General features: G+C 37.4%; 1 pseudogene; it reads left to right on the forward strand.

The window, feature by feature from the left end:
• Positions 1-21,638: 21,638 nt before the first annotated feature.
• LOC123796912 (high mobility group protein B1-like) lies at positions 21,639-22,489 on the forward strand (annotated as a pseudogene).
• The last annotated feature ends 4,761 nt before the right edge of the window (positions 22,490-27,250 follow it).

Here is a 27,250-nt window from a genome sequence, read left to right on the forward strand (position 1 = left end):
TGGGTGGCAACAAAATCAGGTTTTGTACGTTTTACAATAGCTTTTCAAAATGAGTAATGAACCATGCCTTGGGACAATTCACATTTGGGTAAGACATGCTTTGTGGTTAATTGATGTCTAAGATTGTCTGACATATGGGGTTGGATGAAAGAATTGACACAAAGAAGAGAGGGAGAAGCAGGACTTAGGTGCCTGCACAGCCTTGGTAACAGAAAGAGCCTATTAGACTATGATGCTGCAAATAGTTTAATTGCAAATATTATAATAATTTCAAATAAAAGGAAAGAATATGTTCTGCTATTTGAATGGCTCATCCCAAACCCTCGAGTAGAGAGAACAACAGAACAAGTGATTGGACAGCAAAGGATATCCCCAAATTCTGAGATTTTTAGTTTACATTCACAAATGTCTGCTTTTACCTTGCTTTTGCATTTTTAGTATATTTATCTCCCTTTCTTTAGTTTACCCATGTAATATCTCTCCTGATATTTAAACATATTTTAAGGGAATTTAATTTTTCCTATTGTGAACTCCTTCGAAGTCTTTTTTTTTTTCCAGAGAGAGAGGAGGATTAGGGGGCAGAGAGAAAGGGAAAGAGGGAATCTTAAGCAGGCTCCACACCCAGTGTGAAGCCCAACACCTAGCTTGATCTCACAACCCTGAGATTATGACTTGAGCTGAAATCAAGAGTCGGGCGCTTAATCAACTGAGCCACCCAGGTGCCCCCTTAGAATTCCTAAATAGCCTCTTTTCCAAGAGTGAACTTCCACCTTAGCAGATCACCATTTGAAAAATGCATTTCTCTACAATCCCAGAGAGGTGACATCCTCATGACACAGCCATATTATTTCCAACACTAAGGAGACCACTCTGAGGGTTAAAGAAAGAATGGCATTTTATCTTGCTGTCAACATGTAATTAACATATGAAAACTAAGTTAATTACTCTTCAGTTGATAAAGGGTATTTTGTTAGGTTGTTTGCAAGTTTGCTTTTGCCACTGGTATTGTCTCAGAGATTTCTACCCAGCTATCCTTTCTCACTATGACCTTTGTGTTGGTGTGATTTTGAATTTGATTTTCCAACTAGCTCAGTTACCTCATGACCAGTCCTCAGAGCCACAAAATCCCTTCACTTTTCTGCTTTGTAGTGCCAAAACTTTCATGCCTCGCTGAAAACTGCATAACATTAAACACATGCTGCAGATATATGTTCAAATTAGAGATGTAACAAACTATCCATACAGAATCCACTAAATCACTGAAGCAACAAACCTGCAGATCTAGAGTTAGCATCAGTAAATTACAATATACAATATACTTCTCCCTCTGATGATAAAAGTAAAGCATATTTTATTTTAAAATGCTCCCGAGCGTTTTATGACAATAACTCCTGAGCAATCAATACCTTTCTTGGAGAAGGAAAATTGCACAGCCCCAACTGCTACTGTACATACATTGAAAAGGACAGATGAACTATAGATGAGAGACCGTCAGGAAAGCCCAGGTATGAAAAGTCTTTGGAACCTGGCACTTAGATTAGATTCAGCAGTCAGTCCTTGAACTCTTTGTGTTAGATGTACTGAGCTTCTCAAGTTTGACAGCATGTTGTCTTGCAAGCTTGAGGGATGTCTAAAAATCAAATGCCAGGACGCCACTGACAAATGTGTGGTTTTTCCACACTCCTCTCCAGCAGATGTGGGCTGAATTTATGTAGTAAAAACAGAGCAGCAGCAAGGCAATATTATATGGAATGCTATATGAAAAGTACTATATTCCTGAAGTGGCAAATCCCTTGCTGATGAAGAGCTTTTACTTTTGCAATGAAAAAAAAAAAAAACAAATGATTGTTTTAAAGAAAAGGAACAGGGGCTCCTGGGTGGCACAGCGGTTAAGCGCCTGCCTTCGGCTCAGGGCATGATCCCGGCGTTATGGGATCGAGCCCCACATCAGGCTACTCTGCTATGAGCCTGCTTCTTCCTCTCCCACTCCCCCTGCTTGTGTTCCCTCTCTCGCTGGCTGTCTCTATCTCTGTCAAATAAATAAATAAAATCTTTAAAAAAAAATAAAGAAAAGGAACAGAAAGAAGGAAACCTCTTCTGAATGGAATCTGATTCTATAGAGGCATATACTGAAGTCTTATGTGTCTATTATGCCCTGGGAGCTGTATCTTAGCAGCATAAATATAGAAAGTAAAGCTTATTGGTGGGTGGGAGGGACACACAAGAATAGAACTAGGCAGAGGCAGAGTTAAGATGGCGGAGGAGTAGGGGACCCCTTTTTCAGCTGGTCCCCAGTCGAGCTGGATAGGTACCAGACCAACCTGAACATCCACGGAATCAGTCTGAGACGCAGGAAGATACATCTAGATCTCTACAAATGAACATCTCCAGCGCTGAATATTGATGTACCAAGCGGGACCCGTGAAACCACGCACAGATATCAGAGATAAATGGAAGGGGGAGGGAGCCGCAGCATTCGGGCACCGGAAAGCGGTAGCCACCTGCATGGGGGGGAGCGGGTGGACTCACGGAGGGCACCTGCGAGACAGCAGACTGAAACCGTGAGCCGGGAGCGTGCGCCACCAGACTTCTCACGGAACTCTGGAGCTCCGGTGTGTTCACTGGAAACAGACCGAGACCGGGAGCTCCGGGAGCGCGCGGGGGGATGGCTGGCAGCTGGCAGTGTTAGAAACACAAAGGACAGAGACGCGATGGCCCTGGAAGTGAGGGCTGGGACGCCGGGTGTGGGGCGCACATCCTGGGATGCTGCAGGGTTGAGCAGCACCAACAGTAACAGAGTTAAAGTGGCCAGAACATCAGTGGAGAACGGGCCGCAATCCCTCTGTGCTGAGACAGAGGCTGAGATTCAGCCACTGCTGCTCTGACTCTCATAAGAGGCACAGCAAACCGCCAGGGAAAGCCACCAGAGAGCAAAAGCCTGGAAGTACCGGCTCACAGTGTGCCCATCCCCATCTCCCCTCGCAGGGGACACGGAGACTCTACCCAAACAGGGTTGCCTGAGTATCGGAGCGGCAGGCCCCTCCCCCAGAAGGCAGGCTGAAAAATCAAGAAGCCTACATCCCGGGGTGCCTGGGTGGCGCAGTTGTTAAGCACCTGTCTTTGGCTCAGGGCGTGATACCTGCATTCTGGAAAGGAGTCCCTCATCGGGCTCCTCTGCTGGGAACCTGCTTCTTCCTCTCCCACTCCCCTGCTTGTGTTCCCTCTCTCACTGGCTGTCTCTCTGCCACATAAATAAATAAAATCTTTAAAGAAGAAGCCCACATCCCTAAGATCCCTATAAAACAAGTGCGCATGGCCTGGGTCCTGGTCAATAATTTGGGCTCTGGACAACCCCGCATCCTCTCCTCATCAGAATGACGGAAGGAGAAATACCCCCCAGCAAAGAAAAGACAATGAGTCTGTGGCCTCTGCCACAGAACTAATGGATATGGATGTCACCAAATTATCAGAAATGGAATTCAGAGTAACAATGGTCAAGATGATGTGTAGACTTGAAAAAAGTATTAATGAAAATCTTAATGAGAATATAGAATCTCTAAGGGCAGAAATGAGAGCGAATCTGGCAGAAATTAAAAATTCTATGAGCCAAATGCAGGCAAAACTAGAGGCTCTGACGGCGAGGGTAAATGAGGCAGAGGAATGTATTAACAAATTTGAGGATGGGTTAGTAGAAGAAAAAGCAAAACTAGAAGCTGGACTTAAAAAAATCCACGCACATGAATTTAGGTTATGGGAGATTACTGACTCAATGAAACGATCCAATGTCAGAATCATATGCATCCCTGAGGGGGTGGAGAAAAACAGAGGTCTAGAAGAGATATTTGAACAAATTGTAGCTGAAAACTTCCCTAATCTAGTGAGGGAAACAAACATTCATGTCCAAGAGGCAGAGAGGACACCTCCCAACGTCAACCACAACAAACCTATGCCACGTCACGTCATAGTACAATTCGCAAATATTAGATCCAAGGATACAGTATTGAAAGTGGCAAGGGCAAAGAAATTTCTCACATACCAAGGCAAAAGTATCAGAATTACATCAGACCTCTCTACACAGACCTGGAATGAGAGAAAGGGTTGGAGGAGCATTTTTAAAGTTCTTTCAGAGAAAAACATGCAGCCAAGGATCCTTTATCCAGCAAGGCTGTCATTCAGAATTGATGGAGAAATAAAGACGTTCCAGAATCGCCAGTCATTAACCAATTTCGTAACCATGAAACCAGTCCTACAGGAGATATTAAGGGGGGTTCTATAGAGGTAAAAAGGCCCCAAGAGTGATACAGAACAGAAAGTCACAACCGATACAAACAAAGACTTTACTGGCAACATAGCATCATTAAAAGCTTATCTCTCAGTATTCAGTCTCAATGTGAATGGCTTAAATGCTCCCATAAGCACCACAGGGTGGCAGCTTGGATAAAAAGACATGACCCATCCATTTGCTGTCTACAAGACTCATTTTGAACCCAAAGACACATTCAGACTGAAAGTAAAGAGATGGAGTACCATCTTCACGCAAATGGACCTCAAAAGAAAGCTGGGGTAGCAATTCTCATATCAGATAGATTGGATTTTAAACTACAGACTATAGTTAGAGATACAGAAGGGCTCTATATTATTCTTAAAGGATGTATCCAACAAGTTGATATGACAATTATAAATATCAATGCCCCCAACAGGGGAGCAGCAAGATACACAAGCCACCTCTTAACCACAATAAAGAGACATATAGATAAAAATACATTAATAGTAGGGAACCTCAACACCCCACTATCAGAAATAGACAGAACATCCTTGCAAAACTAAGCAAAGAACCAAAGGCTTTGAATGCCATGCTCGATGAGTTGGACCTCACAGATATATATAGAACACTACACCGCAGAACCAAAGAATACTCATCTATTCTAATGCCCATGGAACATTCTCAAGAATAGACCATGTTTGGGACACAAAACAGGTCTCAACCGATACCAAAAGATTGAAATTATCCCCTGCATATTCTCAGACCACAATGCTCTGAAATTGGAACTCAACCACAAGGAAAAATTTGGAAGAAACTCAAACACTTGGAGACTAAAAACCATCCTGCTCAGGAATGACTCGATAAACCAGGAAATCAAAAATCAAATTAAACAATTTATGGAGACCAACGAGAATGAAAACACAACAATCCAAAACCTACGGGATACTGCAAAGGCAGTCCTAAGGGGGAAATACATAGCCATCCAAGCCTCACTCAAAAGAATAGAACAATCTAAAATGCAGTTTTTATATTCTCACCTCAAGAAGTTGGAACAGCAACAGAGGGACAAGCCTAATCCACTCACGAGGAAGCAGTTGACCAAGATTAGAGCAGAAATCAATGAATTAGAAACCAGAAGTACAGTAGAGCAGATCAGCAGGACTAGAAGCTGGTTCTTTGAGAGAATCAATAAAATTGACAAACCACTGGCAAGACTTATCCAAAAGAATAGAGAAAGGACCCAAATTAATAAAATTATGAAAGAAAAAGGAGAGGTCACAACCAACAACAATGAAATTGGAAGGATTATTAGAAACTTTTATCAACAGCTATATGCCAATAAATTAAGAAATCTGGAAAAGATGGAGGCCTTTCTGGAAACCTATAAACTACCAAGACTGAAACAGGAAGAAATTGATTTTTTAAATAGGCCAATTAATTATGAAGAGATTGAATCAGTGATAAGCAACCTTCCAAAGAACAAAACTCCAGGCCCGGACGGTTTTCCTGGGGAATTCTACCAAACATTCAAAGAAGAAATAATACCTATTCTCCTAAAGATATTTCAAAAAATAGAAACAGAAGGAAAGCTACCAAACTCATTCTATGAGGGCAATATTACCTTGATCCCCAAACCAGGCAAAGACCCCATCAAAAAGGAGAATTACAGACCGATATCCCTGATGAATATGGATGCCAAAATTCTCAACAAGATCCTAGCTAATAGGATCCAACAGTACATTAAAAGGATTATCCATCATGACCAAGTGGGATTCATACCTGGGATGCAAACGTGGTTCAACATTCGCAAATCGATCAGCATGATACATCATATCAACAAGAAAAGACTCAGGAACCATATGATCCTCTTAATTGATGCAGAAAAAGCATTTGACAAAATACAGCATCCTTTGCATATTAAAACCCTTCAGAGTATAGGAATAGAGGGTACATTTCTCAATGTCATAAAAGCCATCTATGAAAAGCCTACAGCAAATATTATTCTCAATGGGGAAAAGCTGGAAACCTTTCCCTTAAGATCAGGAACACAACAAGGATGTCCACTCTCGCCACTATTATTCAACATAGTACTAGAAGTCCTTGCAACAGCAATCAGACAACAAAAAGGGATAAAATTTATCCAAATCGGCAAAGAAGTCAAAATGTCTCTCTTCGCAGATGACATGATACTCTATATGGAAAACCCAAAAGAACCCACTCCCAAACTATTAGAAGTTATAAAGCAATTCAGTAATGTGGCGGGATACAAAATCAATGCTCAGAAATCAGTTGCATTTCTATACACGAATAACGAGAGTGAAGAAAGAGAAATTAGGGAATCCATTCCATTTACAATACACCAAAAACCATACATTACCTCGGAATTAACTTAACCAGAGACATAAAGGATCTATATTCTAGAAACTATAAATCACTCTTGAAAGACATTGAGGAAGACACTAAAAGATGGAAAAATTTTCCAGGCTCATGGATCAGAAGAATTAACATAGTTAAAATGTCCATGCTACCCAGAGCAATCTACACGTTCAATGCTATCCCAATCAAAATACCGATGACATTTTTCAAAGAACTGGAACAAATAGTCCCTAAATTTGTATGGAACCAGAAAAGACCCCGAATCTCCAAGGAACTGTTGAAAAGGAAAAACAAAGCTGGGGGCATCACAATGCCGGTTTTCGAACTGTACTACAAAGATGTGATCACAAAGACAGCATGGTACTGGCACAAAAACAGACACATAGACCAATGGAACAGAATAGAGAACCCAGAAATGGACCCTCGGTTCTTTGGGCAACTAATCTTTGATAAAGCAGGAAAAAAACATCCAGTGGAAAAAGGACAGTCTCTTCAATAAATGGTGCTGGGAAAATTGGACAGCTACATGCAAAAGAATGAAACTTGACCACTCTCTCACACCATACACAAAGATAAAGTCCAAATGGATGAAAGACCTCGATGTGAGACAGGAATTCATCAAAATCCTAGAGGAGAACATAGGCAGCAACCTCTATGACATCAGCCAAAGCAACCTTTTCCATGACACATCTCCAAAGGCAAGAGAAAGAAAAGACAAAATGAACTTGTGGGGCTTCATCGAGATAAAAACCTTCTGCACAGCCAAGGAAACAGTCAAAAAAACGAAGAGGCAGCCCATGGAATGGGAGAAGATATTTGCAAATGCCACTACAGGTTAAAGACTGGGATCCAAGTCTACAAAGAACATCTCAAACTCTATACACGAGAAGCAAATAAACAAATCAAAAAATGGGCAGTAGATATGAACAGACACTTTTCCAATGAAGACATACAAATGGCTAACAGACACATGAAAAAATGTTCAAAATCATTAGCCATCAGGGAAATTCAAATCAAAACCACACTAAGATACCACCCTACGCCAGGTAGAATGGCAAAAATAGAGAAAGCAAGAAACAACAATTGTTGGAGAGGATGGAGAAAGGGGATCCCTCCTACATTGTTGGTGGGAATGCAAGTTGGTACAGCCACTCTGGAAAACAGTGTGGAGGTCCCTTAAAAAGTTAAAAATTGAGCTACCCTATGATCCAGTCATTGTACTTCTAGGTATTTACCCCAAAGATACAGACGTAGTGAAGAGAAGGGCCATATGCACCCCAATGTTCATAGCAGCATTGTCCACAATAGCTAAATTGTGGAAGGAACCGAGATGCCCTTCAACAGATGACTGGATTAAGAAGTTGTGGTCCATATGTACAATGGAATATTACTCAGCTATCAGAAAGAACGAGTTCTCAACATTTGCTGCAACATGGACGGCACTGGAGGAGATAGTGCTAAGTGAAATAAGTCAAGCAGAGAAAGACAACTATCATATGATTTCTCTCATCTACGGAACATAAGAACTAGGAAGATCAGTAGGGGAAGAAAGGGATAAAGAAAGGGGGGGTAATCAGAAGGGGGAATGAAGCATGAGAGACTGTGGACTCTGAGAAACAAACTGAGGGCTTCAGAGGGGAGGGGGTGGGGGAATGGAATAGACCGGTGATGGGTAGTAAGGAGGGCATGTATTGCATGGTGCACTGGGTGTTATACGCAACTAATGAATCATCAAACTTTACATCGGAAACTGGGGATGTACTGTATGGTGACTAACATAATATAATTTAAAAAAATTTAAAAAAATAAATAAACGTTAGCAGACTAAAAAAAAAAAAGAATAGAACTAGGCAATTAGCATACAAGATGTTCCTTATTTACAGAATACACAAATCCAAAGTGTCAGAGTTTGTGATCACTGCCTAATTACATTTTAATAAAGAAGAGTTATTAACAATTTCTCTAAATGAAATTTTAGCACCTCTACTGTAAGTTTCAAATGGATATTTAAAAAAAAACTCAAGCTTATTTTTGTGGTTGTTTGTCACTACATCTGTGAATGTTTGCAAATGCTTTAAGGTTTGGGAAATTTACTTTCCAACTCGAACTGCCCTCTGCAATTCCAAACTAGGTACTTCCATTTATAACATTTGACAGATCACTTTCTATTTGTGTTCTTCAAGAAAGTTGGGCAGCTTTGAGTTTTATGGCTGATGACAGTCAGTGTTGGGAGCATAGAAAATGACCAGAATCTATATGGCACTTCAAATCAGGAATTCACCCTAATAAGCATCAGAAATAGCTTTAGTAATTTTTTTTAAAAGATTTTTATTTATTTATTTGACAGAGATAGAGACAGTCAGCGAGAGAGGGAACACAAGCAGGAGGAGTGGGAGAGGAAGAAGCAGGCTCATAGCAGAGGAGCCTGATGTGGGGCTCGATCCCACAACGCGGGGATCACGCCCTGAGCCGAAGGCAGACGCTTAACCGCTGTGCCACCCAGGCGCCCCTTTAGTAATTTTTTTATATAAAAAAAGTATGAACCTAGAAACTTCAAAAAAAGTTGTATTTTTAAAATACTGCTATGAACTAGTACAAACTGATACAGATTCTTTCACTGTTTCTATAACATAGTAAGGGTACACCTTCTATTGGACTAGTAATACATCTTTTTTTCAAATAAGGTCTTATCTTTGGTCTTTTTATGGTTCTGTCAGTTATGAACTTATTGGAAAAATGTTATGAAAGCTATTCATATTTCTAGCCTACATGGTCTCTAATCATTTGTTTGTTCAATCATCCATTCCTTCAATGTTTATGTAGTTACTTGTTTCCCTTTATAGCTATGTAACAAAAGGTATTTGCTCTCCGGGTGTGCATAAGCTTTTGAGGAACAATTAACTATAATAAGAAGGGATAGAATGCTATAATAGAAATATGAACATGTAAGTTCGTGGAGTATGCTGGAAATTGCAAGTAGTCTGTGCCTGGAGCTTAGGGACCCTGGAGTGGAAAACAGTGTTAACACAGGAGATGAAGCGGTGAGGACCAAGACTGTGTTAGAGCTTAAATGGCAGAGTAAGTAGTTTGGAAGTTATTCTATGCGCAGTAGGAGACATTTGAAAATTTTTTGTAAGATAATCATACGACCAAACAAGAATTTTGAAGGTAAGTCTTGAAACTAGGTGCAGGTGATTTGGAAAGAGGAGAAATGAAAGAATAGCGACAGATTAGAACAGTTTAGGAAGTTCCTAACATAGCCCAGGCAAACTATGATTAGGGGGTGGACCCAGGTGGTAGCAATAGGAATGGAGAAGTGGGCTCACATTTGGGGCATATTTCAGCACTCAAACTTTCAGGATTCAAAAATCTTCGGCTGTGCCAAAAGCAGAGGGATTTTTGGGACAGGAAGGTACTGAAAAGAACCATGAGATGCTACTCAGTGAGAAGGACACACAAAGGGAGAAAAGCAAGTATGAGGGCAGAAAAGGATTTGGTTTTACAGATGTTAACTTTAATGTGTCTGTGTAAGAATCGAGCAGAGGTATCGAGTAAGCAGTTAGAAATAAAGTCTATTACTTGAGAAAGAGATGAAATAAAAAACTTCTGGCAATAGAGTTTCCATAGATCTATTCTTCATTGTAGGATGTAGGTCTTCAGTGTATTTTTTTTTTCTTTGCTGAACTTTTCTCAAATTTTATCTGTTTCATTCTAGTATTCAGGGAATCAGTAAATTAAAATTGAAAAAAAAGTAAATTATGTCCACATCTTAGTCATTACCTCCCATCAATCTCCATTTTTGGAAACAATCTGCCCATGTTCTTGATCTGTTTCTTTTATTCCTTTGCTTACAATCTCTAGTTTACTGATCAGAATTGCAACAATAGGGGCGCCTGGGTGGCACAGCGGTTGAGCGTCTGCCTTCGGCTCAGGGCGTGATCCCGGCCTTACAGGATCAAGCCCCACATCAGGCTCCTCCGCAATGAGCCTGCTTCTTCCTCTCCCACTCCCCCTGCTTGTGTTCCCTCTCTCGCTGGCTGTCTCTATCTCTGTCGAATAAATAATAAATAAAATCTTTAAAAAAAAAAAGAATTGCAACAATAATCTCCAATCAAAAGAAGAATGTTTGCCATTTTTTATCTCATTCCTCTTCTAATGAAGTACACCCATTATTTCTTTTTGCCTTTCCTTCTTCTCCTTCTTCCTCTTCCTCTTCCTCTTCCCTATCCCCTTCCCCTTCCTCTTCCCCATCCTCTTCCCCTTCTTCCTCCTCCCCTTCTTCTTCTTCTTCTTCTTCTTCTTCTTCTTCTTCTTCTTCTTCTTCTTCTTCTTCTTCTTCTTCTTCTTCTATTCTTCTTCTCCTCCTCCTCCTCCTCCTTCTTCTCCTTCTTCCTTCTTTTCTTTCTCTCTTTGTCTTTCCCCTCCACAACACACTGAGCAGATGTCTCTTGGAAATAATTTCTGTTGACGCCTAGATCCTTTCTTGAGTTTTCTTTGAGTACAATTTAGATAATATTTCCCTAAAGATATTCCCACATTGCCACTTTGCACAGCCACAACACCTTTCTAGGTCTTCCTACATTCCTTGACCATTTAACTTCCCAAAAGTGCTTGAGGACATCTGCTGGCTTGAAGACTTTACTATGCTCTACTTCAGGATCATTTGTAAAATGTTAGCTACCCAAATCCAAGGGAACTCTGCTGCCTTTCTATTTTAGAAATGCCTATTTGTTTCCTAAATCAAACTCAATTCTCTATTCAGTGATGAAGGTTGTTTGTTGTTTTGTTTGTTTGTTTGTTTATGGACTTATTGACATTGTATTCATCATCTTCTGGCTATTTTGTAATTCTTTTGTTCCTTTCTTCTTCTCTTGCTCTCTTCCTTTGTGATTTGATGATTTTCTTGTGGTATGCTTTTTTTATTGTTTGTTTCACTTTGTTTTTCAACAGTCTTTGAAGATGTAGAATCTAATCTAAGGTTTTTTTGGGGGGAATCTAAATAGATTATAGCTACTGGACTCCTTTATCTGCATGCATATTTTCCCCCTAGAGAATTATAATAAATCAGTTGTGCATGATTTCTCCTTGTACAAAACTTGTTGTCTTTTTCTCTAATACATTCTTTGCTTAAGTGTTTGATAATGGGAATAAACCACATTATTTGTCAATGACTCAAGATAACTATGGCAATATGACAAAATGCCCAAATTTTCAAACAGTGCCTTATTTTACTTATTGAAAATAGTACATATAGTCACTGGAATATAGAAAGTTCATTCTTAGAATATGACTGTATAACAACAATGACATAATATGGAAATGCTTGTTGTATATTCACATGAGTATGTGTATGAATGTGGTGTTTGCTCTAGTGTGGAGGATGAGGTAAAGGAATAAAACTGGAGTCCTAAAGCCCATAAAAAAAACCAAACTGCAATCCCTGAAAAATAAATAAATGAATTGATTAAAAAGCTGGTGCTTTTAGGGTTGACATTTTTGGGGGAATGACTTTTGATAAAATGAAGTGAAATACCAGCTTTTAAAAATACCAGGTTGTTCCTTTCTAAACAGGTTTTTAAGTAAGATTTTTTTTTCTTTCTCACTTAGGAGAGGGAAAAAAAAAAGTCAACCTTTTTGAACATAGTACATATGGTTGCCTTGGCAACAAGCACAATAATAACATCTACAGCATCTATGTGAACCTTAATTATAGCATTATATTAAACTAGCACATGTTATTTCTTTAGCAAAGCACATATATTCCTTACTATGGAGAATATTAGCTATTGATACATGGCCTTTCAAATCAAGCTGCCTGCTTCTTTACAAAAATAGTTTCATGACAAATAGCTAAGAATCCCAGAAGCTTCTTTTATGATATTTCAGGAATGAAAGCCAACGCTGATGAGTTGGACAGTCTGTTTATGTTCACTTTATCAATTATTCATTATTCATTATTCATCTACTTATCTCAGTGGTAAAGGTTTTAATTTTTTTTCATTATAAAACATGGTCTGTGCTATAAAACAGCTTAAAGCATATTTAGGAGATAAGACAGCCATATAGAAAAAGATTCAAGATTATCAATATTTTAATATTTTCACATACATTATGTAAATAATGTAATATACTCAGGTGTTGGTTTGAATCAAGCACCAACCTATGATATTACTGCATAACAAAATGCCACAAACGTAATGGATTAAAACAACACAAATTTACTAGCTAGTAGTACTGTAAGTCAAAAGTACAGGTAGGCTTACTTGGCTTCTCTGTTCTTGGTCTCACAAGGCCAAAATGAAGGTGTCAGTTAGCTTGGGCTGTTATCTGGAGGCTCCAGGGAAGAATCTGCTTCCAATCTCATTTATGTTGTTGTCTGAATTCAGTTCCTTGTGGTTATAGGACAGAGATATCTATTTCCTTGCTGGTTATCAATTGGAAACTGCTGTCAGGCCCTAGATAGATGTTGTCAACATTTTTTTTGGTTTTCATCCAGCTTCAAGCCAGGAATGATACACCAAATACCCTTATGCTTTGAATCTCTGTCTTCTGTAAAAATTCTCTGCTTCTAAAGGGTTTTTCTGATTGGGTCAGGCCCACAGAGTTACTCTTCTTATCTTAAAATCAATTGACTTGGAATTTTAATTATATCTGTAAAATCCATTCAGAAAATGATCTAGATTAATGTTTGATTGAATAACCAGGGGACAGGGATCTTGGCTCTCCATTTAGAATACTGCCTACTACACTAAGGGACACAGTGGGAATTATTGGAAAATCTCCAAGGTTAAAATGGGCTTGGGCATATCTTTGAAAAACAGATACACTTTGGGCATATGAAGACAGACTAGGAATGTCATTCCAGGCAGGAGAAACAGCATGAGCTAAAGCAGAGAGATTTAGGCAATGAGTAGGTTTTGTACAGGAGAATATTGGGTAGGCTCATGGACTATTCCAAAGGCATCATGATCTAGCAAAAAATGAACTTTATATCTGTGTGACTTGAGCAAGTTGCTTTAACATGGTTAGTCTTAATTTGCTTACCAATAAAATGACAGTAATATTAGAATATAGATCACAAGATTGTTGGAAGTGATTAGAAGTTATAGGTAAATAGATAGGCAGACATAAATTTAGAAATAATATTTCTAGCTTTTGTTAATGCATACCAGGATCACCATATTTTTTATCACATGGAATTGCATTATTAATTCATATTCTGTTTATGAGATAATAGAATACCTACTGGTGCTTTTTGCCTCTTAGGTGTATATTTCACTTTGTATTTTACATTTTTAAAGTATCATCAATCCCACATAATTCTATTACATCTCAATAATTGGTGAGAATATTAAACTAAGTGAAATAAAAGATTTAGGGGGTGGGAGGGGTACCACCTCTGCCTTGTTCTCTCTCCTTCACGTCTATGGTTTACACAACACTCTTGATTACTATCATTTGAAATTTCAAATCAGCTAATAGTCCTTAACAGTAGTATCAAGCTTTCCAGGGTTCTGAAGAAAAATATTATTTGGAACAAAATAAGAAATCTTCATGAATTAAATATAAATTATATCTCAGGTTTTTTTTAAATTTATCTATATGGTCCATCAATCGTTTATTTGGGGAAAAATGAATTGAATACCTACTATGTGTCAGGCCCCATGTTTGTGAATTATAAAGATGAACATGACATGTTCTCTGTTCTAAAAGAACACATTCACCAGTTGGGTAATGTCTAGGAAAAATTCCTGCTTTCCTTTATTCTCACAGTACTACCACACTTAACATTTTTGACAAGTTTCTGAGTTTATTTCCACACAGACCAATTCTCTGATATCAGCTGGGTATCCTACAATTCAATTCAGTTCTGACATTATCTACTTAGAATCATGGCTTGGTCTTTCTGGTGGCAAAATCCCATCCAGGAGCCCACCAAGAGTCACTTCATTAGAACAAAAGAAAACAGCTATCACCCAGGAAATTCCTAGGAAGTTAGCTCTGTGTCAGGAACCAGGGTCAGAGGCCAAATTAAAACAAAAGATGTTCCTAGTGCTCTTGTCACTTAGAAAATCATAATGGTTTTAGGAGCTCTGTACCAGGAACCAATATATATGTATGTCCTAATATTTCACAGGGAGATGTACACATACATATGCAAGTTACACACACACACAGAATTAATTGTAACAGGCTTGATAGTTAATACATAGTATTAATATGTTAGGTATTTTTATGATTTACATATGTTAAACTGTTTTGTGTGAGATCACATTGAGGATCTATATGGTAAATAGACAAGTCTCTACTTGTTTATGCATTTATTCATTCCACAAGCATTTATTAAGTATTTCTTATTTGCCAGGCTGTGCCACATGCTACTAATGCCAAAATTAATAAGGCACAGTCAACTCTCAAGGAGCTCACAGCCCAGGAAATGTAAAAGATATTCCAAAAAATGTCATGTGGAAGTGATAGTTTTAAATTAGTGATCTGTAGCCCTCATGTAAGTGTGATGCTCATAATGTGTGGCCCCGAGAAACTGAAGTGAAAACAAAATGATAATTTCTATACTTTAAAAGCACAAAACAGAAAGTTATAGTAAATCTTTCACTGAGCGGAATATATATTAAACTTCAGCATATTTGCCAGAGCTCCTTTGGGTTAAATATGGCCCTTTCTATGGTGGTCTTTTAAAATGCAAATGTCCCTGGAGAGTTAATCCATTAAATCAATATCACATTAGTGGCATTTTTCTCTGATAGAAGGAGTTCAGGGCATGCAGATACAGAAGGTTGGCAATAAGGAGAGATGATACATCAAGAGATTTCAGAAAAAAAAGTCCATCTTTATACTTTTGCTGAGATCCTGATGCTACATTTCTATCTTAACTAGAACACTTATTTTTTTTTTAAGTTTTTACTTATTTCCACTTAGTTAACATACTGTGTAATATTAGTTTCAGGTGTACAATTTAGTGACTCAACACTTACATACACCACCCAGTGCTCATCACAAGTGCCCTCCTTAATACCTATCACCTATTTAACCCATCCCCCCACCTACCACTCCTCTGGTAACCACCATTTTGTTCTCTATCGCTGAGTGTGTTTCTTGGTTTGCCTCTCTCTTTTTTCCCTTATAATCATTTGTTTTTTTCTTAAATTCCACATATGAGTGAAATCATACAAGTATTTGTTTTTTTGACTGACTTATTTTGCTTAGAATAATACTTTCTAGCTCCATCCATGTTGTTGCAAATGGCAAGATTTAATTCTTTTTTATGGCCAAGTAATATTCCATTATATATATAGCTATATATCTATATATATATAGATATATATCCATTATGGATATATATATATATATATCCATTATGGATATATATCTATATATATATCCATTATGGATATAGCTAGATATATCCATTATATATATAGCTAGATATATAGATATATCTATAGATATATATAGAGAGATATATAGCTATATATATCACCTCTTCTTTGTCCATTCATCAGCTGATGAACATTTGGGCTCTTTCCATAACTTGCCTATTGTTGATAATGCTCCTATAGAACTTATTTTAAACTGAAGCATTTTACTAAGCAACATTCTCAATTTCCTTTGCATATCTTTACTGTACTTCTAAATCCTCTTTTATAAAAAATATTTAATCTTTCTTTCTTAAAGTGGTCTATATAAATTTATGTAATATTTTACCTATAGTGCTTTCTTACAGTTTGAAAATGAAATATAAATAAATACATGTTACTAATACTTTGAAAAATAACTCAAACAAAAAGATTTACTTCCATTTTAGGTCAGTGTACGTATGTCCTTAGCAGTTAATGCCATTATGAAGAAATCTTTACAATGATTTCCAATAAAAGATTGTAGAGATAAAATCTTCTCCTTGGCCTTAAATATACCATGTGCTTTTAAACTGTTTTTTCTTTGATTGGGAAAGTACTTCTTACTTAATCTTTCTAGACTATTTATCATAGAACCTAAATAAAATATACTGTATATCCAGTGAATTTTGCTAAGGTGCTTTAACATAACTGCATAATGAAACAATATTTTTTTCTTCTCCTATAATTTGTTTCTACAAATATTGTTTTTTTACAACTTTCTCTTGTATTTTCTCCTTCTTATTTCCAAATAATAAAATATTGTGCAAAATAGTATTCCCACCTGATACATCTATAAAATAAATAATAATAATTTAGTCCTTGGAATATCAAAACAGAAAGTAATCAGGCACATTTCCTGATAACTGTAATGACAAGAGAGCTATTACAGTGGTCTGACTAGAGTATTTGAGTTTGGAAGCTCATTAGTATCAATTATGTTTCTGTTTTTGACTATGTCCATGTCTTTGGGTAAGCTATTTAATGTATTTTAAAAGGCATGATTTTAAAAGTCTTAGTAATTATTTTTACATCAAAAAAAGGCATTGAGAATCAGTTCACCTTAAAGAAGAAGTTGAGACCTAAAAACAGGACTATAGAAGATGTAAATATTACATATATACTTGCTTGTGAATTTGCATATATAGTATTTCTACATGATTTTATTGTATTGTAACAAATGCTATATTAAAGTCTATAACTTATTGCTGCAAAGTAATCACCTTAATATTCATCTAAGGTATAGGTACATGTAATTTGTTACATTACGTATTTTGTTACCATGGTTTTAAATAATCATCTTTGGGAAAATGTAATTTTAAAGTAGTTGAAGACACTTTATTTAAAGTTTTTGATAATCCCAGGGCAAAATGGAGTGGAGTGAGTGGAAGTATAGGTGAACCAAGAGGACTATTGAAGTTTTGGGAGTTTAGGTGACTGGAACACTATTCCCTCTACTTTTGCATACGTTTGGTGTTTTCTAAAGAAATCTAAACATAACTTTAAAAATATGATGTTCTGGGGGCGCCTGGGTGGCTCAGTTGTTTGAGTGGCTGCCTTTGGCTCAGGTCATGATCTCAGGGCCCTGGGATTGAGCCCCATATCAGGCTCCCTGCTCAGCAGGAGTCTCCTTCTCTCTCTGCCCCTTCCCCCTGATCATTTTCTCTCTTTTTCTCTCTCTCAAATAAATAAATAAAATCTTTTTAAAAATATGATGTTCTGTAACAACAGTTTTTTAAAGCCTAAATTTGAATATACTCATGAAGCTAACTGTATTTATAGCTGGTGATTTTCAAAACACAATTATTAAATCCCATGAGGAAACAACAAGCTTTAAAAGGACTAGTGAAACAGCCTGAATTACTAAATGTTGGAATTTGGTATGATAACTTAGCATATGTTATATGAAGTGGCTTCTGGAAATGAGCACATTTTAATTTCAATAGCACAAAAGGAGAAAAATCACTTCCAGTGTTCTTCAGCTTAGCTCCCTGTAAGTCAAATCAATGTTTTTTCTTGGACCAAGAAGCTGGGAAACCAACATTTTTGACTTCCTAGTTCTGCTGGGTGTTGCTATGATTTCAAAGCACTAGCTACTTACTCCAAACTTCACTTTTGACCTTGTATTTTATATACACAAGCAACTTCTCAGTTTCAAAGTAAAAGTTGTGAACTATCTGATAGATGAAAACAACCTCACCAATAGAACTATAAACAGAGACAAAGAGAAATAGATAAGTACATGGTTTCCATGTAGGTCTCAGAGCATCTGAAGCACATGAGGGAGAAAAAGTGAGTCTCTAGAAAGTTCTCCATAGTCATTGGCAGACAGAAGAGCAGAACTGGTTTTGTATTTTGGAATGTTAAGCTTATTTCTGAATATAGAATGAAATGTCTATAGGAAACTAGTGGCATATTCTTAGAGCAGGTATTAACATATTATTATAGGAAAAAAGCTTGAAATTTTAAGTTACTGCAGGGAAGATTCATTACAAGAAATAGTGCCTACTACAAGTCTGTAATTTGAATATATTTTATAGGATTTTTTTCAAAGGCACATTTTTACTCTTTATTGAATCATATATGCAGATAAGTACACATGGCATAATATTTTTACGCTGTTTGGTCTACATTCCAATCAGGAAGAGTAAACATTTAAGCAGATATATTGCATAAGTACAATTAATTGTAACAATATCAGTCTCAGGTAAATTTGTTTCTTTTTTAGGTCTCTCTCACCATCCATTCTTTCCTCTCCCTTTTCCACCCCCCTGTCCTGTCTCTTTTCCTTTTTTCCTCCCTTCTTTCCATTAACAGATATGTTTGAAATCTTACTGCATGTTTGGCACCATACAAGACATTAAGGATAAAGCAGAGAACAATAAGGACATGTTTCATGACCTCACAGATTTTCCAACCTGTTTGGAATGGCAGACAAATAAGAGGATAAAAGTATGAAGAGGTAATGGGGAATCCATTATGCTATGAGAGCACATAGGAGGTGAATTTTCCCTTTTTCTTGTCATTGATCTTATTTATCGAGCCCAAAGTGAACCCTTTGTTCTTTAAATCTTATACTCTGTGTCATATTTATGTATGCCTTTCTAACAATAATAGCCCAAAATCCACTTCTCACTTCTTCCTTTATACCAGGCACCTACTCCCATGTTATAGTTCAATTCCCTTGTACCTGGCACAGAAATGTTTAATTTTCACTGGTTCCCTAAAAACCCAAGAGGAGTAGCACCTTTTCTTTTTAATCAACTGAACTGCTAACATATAAGCAGCAGAATCTCTAGATAACTCTTGCTGAATCTCAAGTGGGCATTCTTAAATGAGAGTAGAGGGTCTGTGGACTTGTTTACTTTTGGTTTCTACCTGTTGTCTTCTTGACCTTCCTGGATAGAACTGGTAAGTCATTCCTGACAGTTTCTGCTGCACCATAGGTTATTAAAACTCTCTCTGTCTCATTTTCTCTCTCCTTCCATTTTCAAAATCAACTTCACTCTAGTGATCCAAATCTCTATATATGTTGGATCTTACATGGGAAAACTTAAAACAGTTATTCAAGATTAGTGAATTGGCATTTTGTGTCCCATAAAATGAAATATACATGTGATAGCTCTTCAATAAAATTTGTACCTTCTGGGGCACCTGGGTAGCTCAGTCAGTTAAGCATCTGACTCTTGATTTAGGCTCAGGTCATAATCTCAGGGTCATGAGATGGAGCCCCACGTTGGGCTCCATGCTCAGCAGGGAGTCTTCTTGAGATTTTGTCTCTCTTCCTTTCCCTCTGCCCCACTCCTGTTCATGAGTACGTGCTCTCTCTCTCTCTCTCAAATCAATCAATCAATGTTTTTTTTTAAAAAAAGGTGTAGCTTCTACTTAATAGATCATCTACTCTCAGTTTTGAATTATAGTTTTCTGTATTATTTCTATTAATGCAGTTATCTATACAAATCTGTGTGGTTGGAACATGAAAACATTGATAATGGAGATTATTTACTTTAATTAAGAAATATAAATAGAAAGCATACTGAATCACAAGTCAGAGGACTTAAGTTCTAGTCCTGTTACAGCCACTTACTACCAAATTGCTTTAGTGTTCCCTAGGCTTTAGCTGTACTATCTTAAAAACAAAAACAAAAACGAAAACTTACCTTGCATTGCCTATAAGCAGCATTGCATTGCTGCTTATCTCACATGGCTGTTATGAGGTATCAAAAATATAATGAATTTTGGAATTTCTTTTAAAAACTATATAGCACAATACAAATATAAGATGAAATTTTTATTCTACTCTTAAACTTAGGAGCTTGACTTTTTATAACACAATTTTTTAAAAGATTGTATTTATTATTTGTCAGAGAGAGAGAGAGAGCACAAGCAGATGAAGAAACAGGCAGAGGGAGAAGCAAGCCCTCCATTGAGCAAGTAGCCTGATGTGGAACTCAATCCCAGGACCCTGGGGTCATGACTTGAGCCAAAGGCAGACGCTTAACCAACTGAGTCACCCAGGTGTCCCTTTGTACACATTTTTGCTTTAAAGTCTGACAAATCAAACACTCACAAGATGGAGACCATAGTCAATTCTATGTCCCAAGTAAAATACTTTTTATTAATTACAGTGCTATTTTTATTCGAGTCAGGATAACTGGTATTATTCTCCATGTGAACTGAAGAAAAGTCAGTGCATATCCCTCTAGGGTGTCTTAACCCCATCCTGTGATCTTACACACTTCTCTTTGAATTTAACATACCTTGAATGAAACACGCTTGAAATGGTATTTCTGACACCAGAGGTTTTAAAGAGAATGGTAGGATGGTTCATTTAAACATTCTGCTTTGTTATATGTACTACAGGAGAAAACAACCTAGTGAATTTGGCTTGCCATTACTCTGGTTCTCAATCAAATCAAAGATCACGAGGAAGCCATCCTCTGAATAAACAAAAATATGTGATAGTAGAGAATAGAAGCACTAGCACACAGTAGAAAGGAAGAGCCTTGGACTGGTAGGCCTTGATGCTAGTATTTGTTCTATTCCTCCTTGAGCTGAGACTCCCCAGGTCCCTATTTCATAAACTATAAATTTAGACACATGAGGCAATGGACACATAATTCTGTAATATTGGTTTCCATCTTCTGGAAAGTAATTTGCTAAAAGTAAACAGGCCCCAGCAAGTGTTAGCCTTAGAAAATTAACTCCAGTTAAGAAGAAATCTTATTTTGCTACCTACAAAGATAATTTACATGGCCACTCTTCTAAAAATTATTTGTGTGAGGGGACCTGGATGGCTCAGTCGGTTAAGTATCTGACTCTTGATTTTGACTCAGGTTGTAATTAATCTTGGGGTCATAAGATCGAGCCCAAAGTTGGGCTCCGCCCTGAGTGGGGAGTCTGCTTGATATTCTCTCTCCCCCTCTCCTTCTGCTCCTCCCCCTTGCATTTGCATGCTTTCTCTCTCTCTCAAAAATAAATAAATAGATTGCAGTACATTGAGCTCCACAGAGAGAGCACCAGTGCAAGTGAAAGCCAGATGGGCACTGGGCAACTCTGTGTCTCGCTGAGGAAAAGAATTAAATATGAGCAAAGGAGATCCTAAGAAGCTGAGAGACAAAACGTCATCATATGCATTCTTTGTGCAAACTTGCTGAGAGGAGTACAAGAAGAAGCACCCAGATGGGGCGCCTGGGTAGCGCAGTCGTTAAAGCGTCTGCCTTCGGCTCAGGGCGTGATCCCGGCGTTCCGGGATCGAGTCCCACATCGGGCTCCTCTGCTGGGAGCCTGCTTCTTCCTCTCTCACTCCTCTGCTGTGTTCCCTCTCTCGCTGGCTGTCTCTCTGTCACATAAATAAATAAAATCTTAAAAAAAAAAAAAGAAGCACCCAGATGCTTCAGTCAACTTCTCAGAGTTTTCTAAGAAGTGCTCAGAAAGGTGGAAGACCATGTCTGCTGAAGAGAAAGGAAAATTTGAAGGCATGGTAAAGGCAGACAAGGCCTGTTGTGAAAGAGAAATGAAAACTTATATCCTACCTAATGGGGGAGGAGGGCTGTTCAAGGATCCCAATGCACCCAAGAGGCCTACTTCAGCCTTTTTCTTGTTTTGTTCCGAGTATCACCCAAAAATCAGAGGAGAACATCCTGGCCTAGCCATTGGTGATGTTGCAAAGAAACTGGGAGAGATGTGGAATAACTCTACTGCAGATGACAAGAAGGCTTATGAAAAGAAGACTGCTAAGCTGTAGGAAACATATGAAAAGAATATTGCTGCATACTGAGCTAAAGGAAAGCCTGATGTGGCAAAAAAGGGAGTTACCAAGGCTGAAAAGAGAAAGAAAAAGAAGGGAAAGGAGGAAGATGAGGAAGATGAAGAGGATAAAGATGAGGAGGAAGATGAAGAAGATGAAGATGAAGAGGATGATGATGATGAATAAGTTGGTTCTAGCACAGTTTTTTTCTTCTCTATAAAGCATTTAGCCCCCTGTACACATATCACTCCTTTTAAAGAAAAAAAATTGAAATGTAAGGGTGCGTAAGATTTGTTTTTAAACTGTACGCTGTCTTCTGTACAGAAAATACAGTGGTATTTTCAATAGCCACTAACCTTGCCTAGTACAATATGGGGGTTGTAAATTGGAATGAAAATTTAAAGCAGGTTCTTTTTGGTGCACAGCACAAATTAGTCATATATGGGGATGGTAGTTTTTCATCTTCAGTTGTCTCTGATGTAGCTTCTATGAAATAATTGTTGTTCTATTAACTGAATGCCACTCTGTAACTGCAAAAAAAAAAAAAGTTGCAGCTGTTTTGTTGACCTAAATAAATAAATAAATCTTTAAAAAAATATTTGTATGATTGTGTGTGTTCCTGTGTGGTTGTGCGTGTGTGTGTGCACTACCATGTAATACAGATAAAACTTATATAACAGTATTTCCAACCCAAAAAGCCATGATTATAAATTCATTTGTATAAAATGGATTTACCTAGTATTCGAGAAATATCCACTCTTATTCCCACTTCAGCCACCAACCGGAGCTCCCAGTATAATAATAAAACTTGAGCTTTGAGAGCAACTAGCAACTGGTTTAGCTCAACAAATTCTATCGTGTTATACTATCACTTCCCAATGATGTCACTGTTATGGACAAGGGAAGGGAAAGAAAGAAGGGAGGGTAGAGAGGAAAGAGAGAGAAGAGATTGAAATTCAGAAAATTCTAGAGATTAAAGGACAGCAAATGAATATTGGTCATGATGTTTTTCTAAAGATCATGATATAAGAGGTTGTTTTATCTGGTTTGAAATGGTAACCAATTTAGAGCTGATTAGCATCTTGGTGAGAAGCAGAATGGTAAATACGCACTCACTGGCCTGATCAAGGACACCAGAGCTATAGTCCACTGAGCCCTGACATATAAAAGCTTTGTAAATCATCTCCTTTTTCTGAGTTTAAATTTTCTCTTCTCTAATATGAAGAGGGAGAACTAAATGATCTCTGAAAGCCCTTCTATTTCAGACATTCTACAAATGATTTAAGAAAGAGGATACTGTAGGAAGACACTTGTGGATCTTCATGAAGGACTCATCCCTCTGAATTAATACTAAAACGGTGCATCAGATTAGTACTTTGTTAATGCTAGCTCTTTCGATTGTATAATTATACACGTCACACAGTAAATGAGTATGAAATACAAGAACTGGAATCCAAAGTTGCTCTTTCCACCACTGACTCCTCCTGGAAAGATGGACGTATGCTTTGCTTCACTCCAATGTTTCAACTTTTCTGAGGTTTTGTTTTGTTTTGTTTTAAAAGATTTATTTATTTGAGAGAGAGAGTGTGTGTGTGTGAGTGGAGGGGGGCAGAGGGAGAGGGAGAGAATCCCATGCAGATTCCCCTCTGAGCATGGAGCCCAAAGCAAGGTTTGATACCATGACTCTGATATCATGACCTGAGCCAAAATCAAAAGTCAGACACTTAACCAACTGAGCCACCCAGATGCCCCTTCTGAGGTATTGTTTTTAAGGAATCCTGTGTACTTCAATCTGGTCTTTCACAGTATTATGAAGTAAATACAGATTCTCCCTGATTTCTTTCCTACCCCTTTCTGGATCATTTCTCATCCATATAAGATTTTAATCTCAGTTGTCCCATACAATGTTTTAGCTGATACACTTTGAAATATTCCTCATCTTAGAGGAATATACCGACAGAATTTCATACATTATATAACAGAAGAGGGTAAGGGGAGGGCCCCCCCTAAATCACACTACTGTGGCCTATCCTAGGGCTTCTACATCCTAGGTCTCTCTGTCTGATAGTAATAATGATTATTGAAAGCTTGCTAACTCACAAGGTCACCTCAGGCAGTCACTTCAGATCTCCGAGCCTCTGTTTCCTCCTATGATAGTTGAATGAGGTGATTCCTTCCAACTTAAAAAGTCTTGATTGTATGCTTTATTTAAACATAATTTGACATTTTAAAGCCATATGGCAGCAGGAGCTGTATTATAAGTACATAAGTAATGCTTATACATAGGATCCATGAATGGATACATGTATATAAATCCTAAAGGTGTAATTTCTGATGTGTTGCAATCTAGTTAGGATTCAGGAGCCTGTGGATAGTGCTTATATCCCATTACTGCACAGGGAGAGGAAGCAGTCCACTAATCCTTCTCATTGCTTCTCAGTTCAGTTGAACCCTCCAAAGTGCAAGTTATAGGGGCAGATTTATAATCTGAAAGTGAGACACTCAGTACCGAAAGTCTTGGAGGAAAAACCCCCGAAGGCCTGTGATTATTCTTCAGCACATGCTTTCATAAAGTTATTAGATATCCTTTTTAGAAAAGAATGTCTGACAAGGGACACAGCGTGTGGTTCAGCTTCAGCCATGAATTTGATATAAGGTTTTCAGGAAACCACAGCAAAGGGCAATAGGAATCTACTTATCAGCTCTGTAGTTTTCTTATTTCCACACTATGCATCTGATTGATCCCTTGCTTTATATGGAATTGCTTGACAGAATTACAGATGACTTCTAACAGAAAATCATGCTGTTATAGTTAGGTTTTGGACATTGCATTTATTTAGAGATAATGCCTTAAAAATAGCACCACAATAAAGTGTATGTATAAAGGATGGCAAAAAAAAAATACAGATAAGAATCCAATACGTTAAATGAAACAATAGCTCTTCGTGCTGCCTATGTATGACTAATAATTTAAAAACAATTTAGAGAACATCTAGATGAAGAAACTCAAATATATGAAATGGCAATAATAATCATTATTTTTTAAGATTTTATTAATTTATTTGAGAGAGAGAGAGAGAGAGAGAAAGCACAAGCAGGGGGAGGGGCAGAGGGAGAAGGAGGCTCCCCATTGAGCAGGAAGCCCGACAACATGGGGCTCAATTCCAGGACCCTGAGATCGTGACCTGAGCTGAAGGCAGATGCTTAACCGACTGTGCCACACAGGCTCCCCAGAAATGGTAATAATTAAGTGTAACAACATTCACAAAACTGAAGAGCAAATGACAAAAGAGAAGCGCATGTAGAATATTCCCCAGATTAAGGTGACTCAATGTAGAAACAGTTCTTAGACATCAATAAAATAATGATGAACAGGCTAAAAAAAAAGTGAGCAAAAGTCAAGAAAGGACAACAAAGAAAATTAAACAGTAAATAAATATAAGGGAAAACATTGGCAGAGTCTGTACCAAAGTTATATTTTTAAAACCAAACTAACTTTTTTCTCATTAGACACTTCCTCCCATCAGCAACAATCCCCTGTCAGACCCCAGACAGCAGTGTTGGACAGACAGCAGATTGATGGCTCTGTCACACCTTCCCACACTCTGCACTAAGAGGAGGCAAAGCAGAGGTCTAAGAAGCAGAGCCTGGGAGGCAGTGAAGTTGCCTCACTGCCTGAACAAAGATGCAGCACCTAAATATTTTTTTTTACCCATCCAATTAACAAAGTATTTTAAGAAATAATATTCTTGGAAATGTACAAAAAAATGGGCATTTTCATCCATGATTCGTGGGAACGTAAGTTAGTAGTCTTTCATATACATATATATATTTGTATATATATACACACACATATAATACATATATATGTATTATTTTTTAAATTCCAGTATAATGTGCCAATGTTCATCAAAAGCTATAGAATTTTGCATTCCCTTATTCCTAATAGAGAGATTTATACTAAGGAAATAATGTATGTGCATCAAGGTGTTGTTTCAAGAATACTTTTTAAAAGAAAGTTCTGCTACCTCAGTTTTATTGATTTTATGTTCTTTTATTTTAAAAAAATATTTAAAATTTAAGGGTAATTGACACACAATATTACTGCATTAGTTTCAGGTGTACACCATAGTGAAGAATACTTTGAAGTTTTATTTATAACAAATAGCAACAGACTAAATATCCAATAATAGAGTACTCATTAAATATTGTACATCCATACCAATAAAAACCCCACTAAACAATCATTAAATATGATGTTGAAGAAGAACATTTAATGATGTGGAAAATGTCCATGACAAATAATTAAGTGAAAATACTCTACTATTGTGAAATATGACCTCTTTTTTTGAAAAAAGAAAATGAACATTACACACACATACACATGCACACACTTAGACAGAGGCTATGTACCTCAAAAAATAATTATGGTTGAAATTGAGTAACAATATTATTGACATTTTTCATTCTTCAATTATGGTTTAATGTTTTCTTTTTTTTTTTCACAAGATCATTGATTTATTGTGTGGTGGTTTGTAATCAATAAAAATGGTTTATTGTTCAGTTACAAATAATACAGTGCCAATTTTTATTATAACCTCTAGTTTACATATGTGATGATAAATATGAAAAAAAGCCCAGACTTCCCCAAAGAAGACTTTGTTAGGTTTGAATCTTAGCTCTCCAATATATATACCTTTAGTTAAGTTTACTTAATATTTACCCCAAAGATACAGACGTAGTGAAGAGAAGGGCCATATGCACTCCAATGTTCATAGCAGCATTGTCCACAAGAGCTAAATCATGGATGGAGCCGAGATGCCCTGCAACAGATTACTGGATTAAGAAGGTGTGGTCCATATATACAATGGAATATTACTCAGCTATCAGAAAGAACGAGTTCTCAACATTTGCTGCAACATGGACGGCACTGGAGGAGATAATGCT

The sequence above is a fragment of the Ursus americanus genome, chromosome X, assembly GCF_024610735.1.
Source record: "Ursus americanus isolate L20-20 chromosome X, mUrsAme1.1.p, whole genome shotgun sequence".
Lineage (NCBI taxonomy): Eukaryota > Metazoa > Chordata > Mammalia > Carnivora > Ursidae > Ursus > Ursus americanus.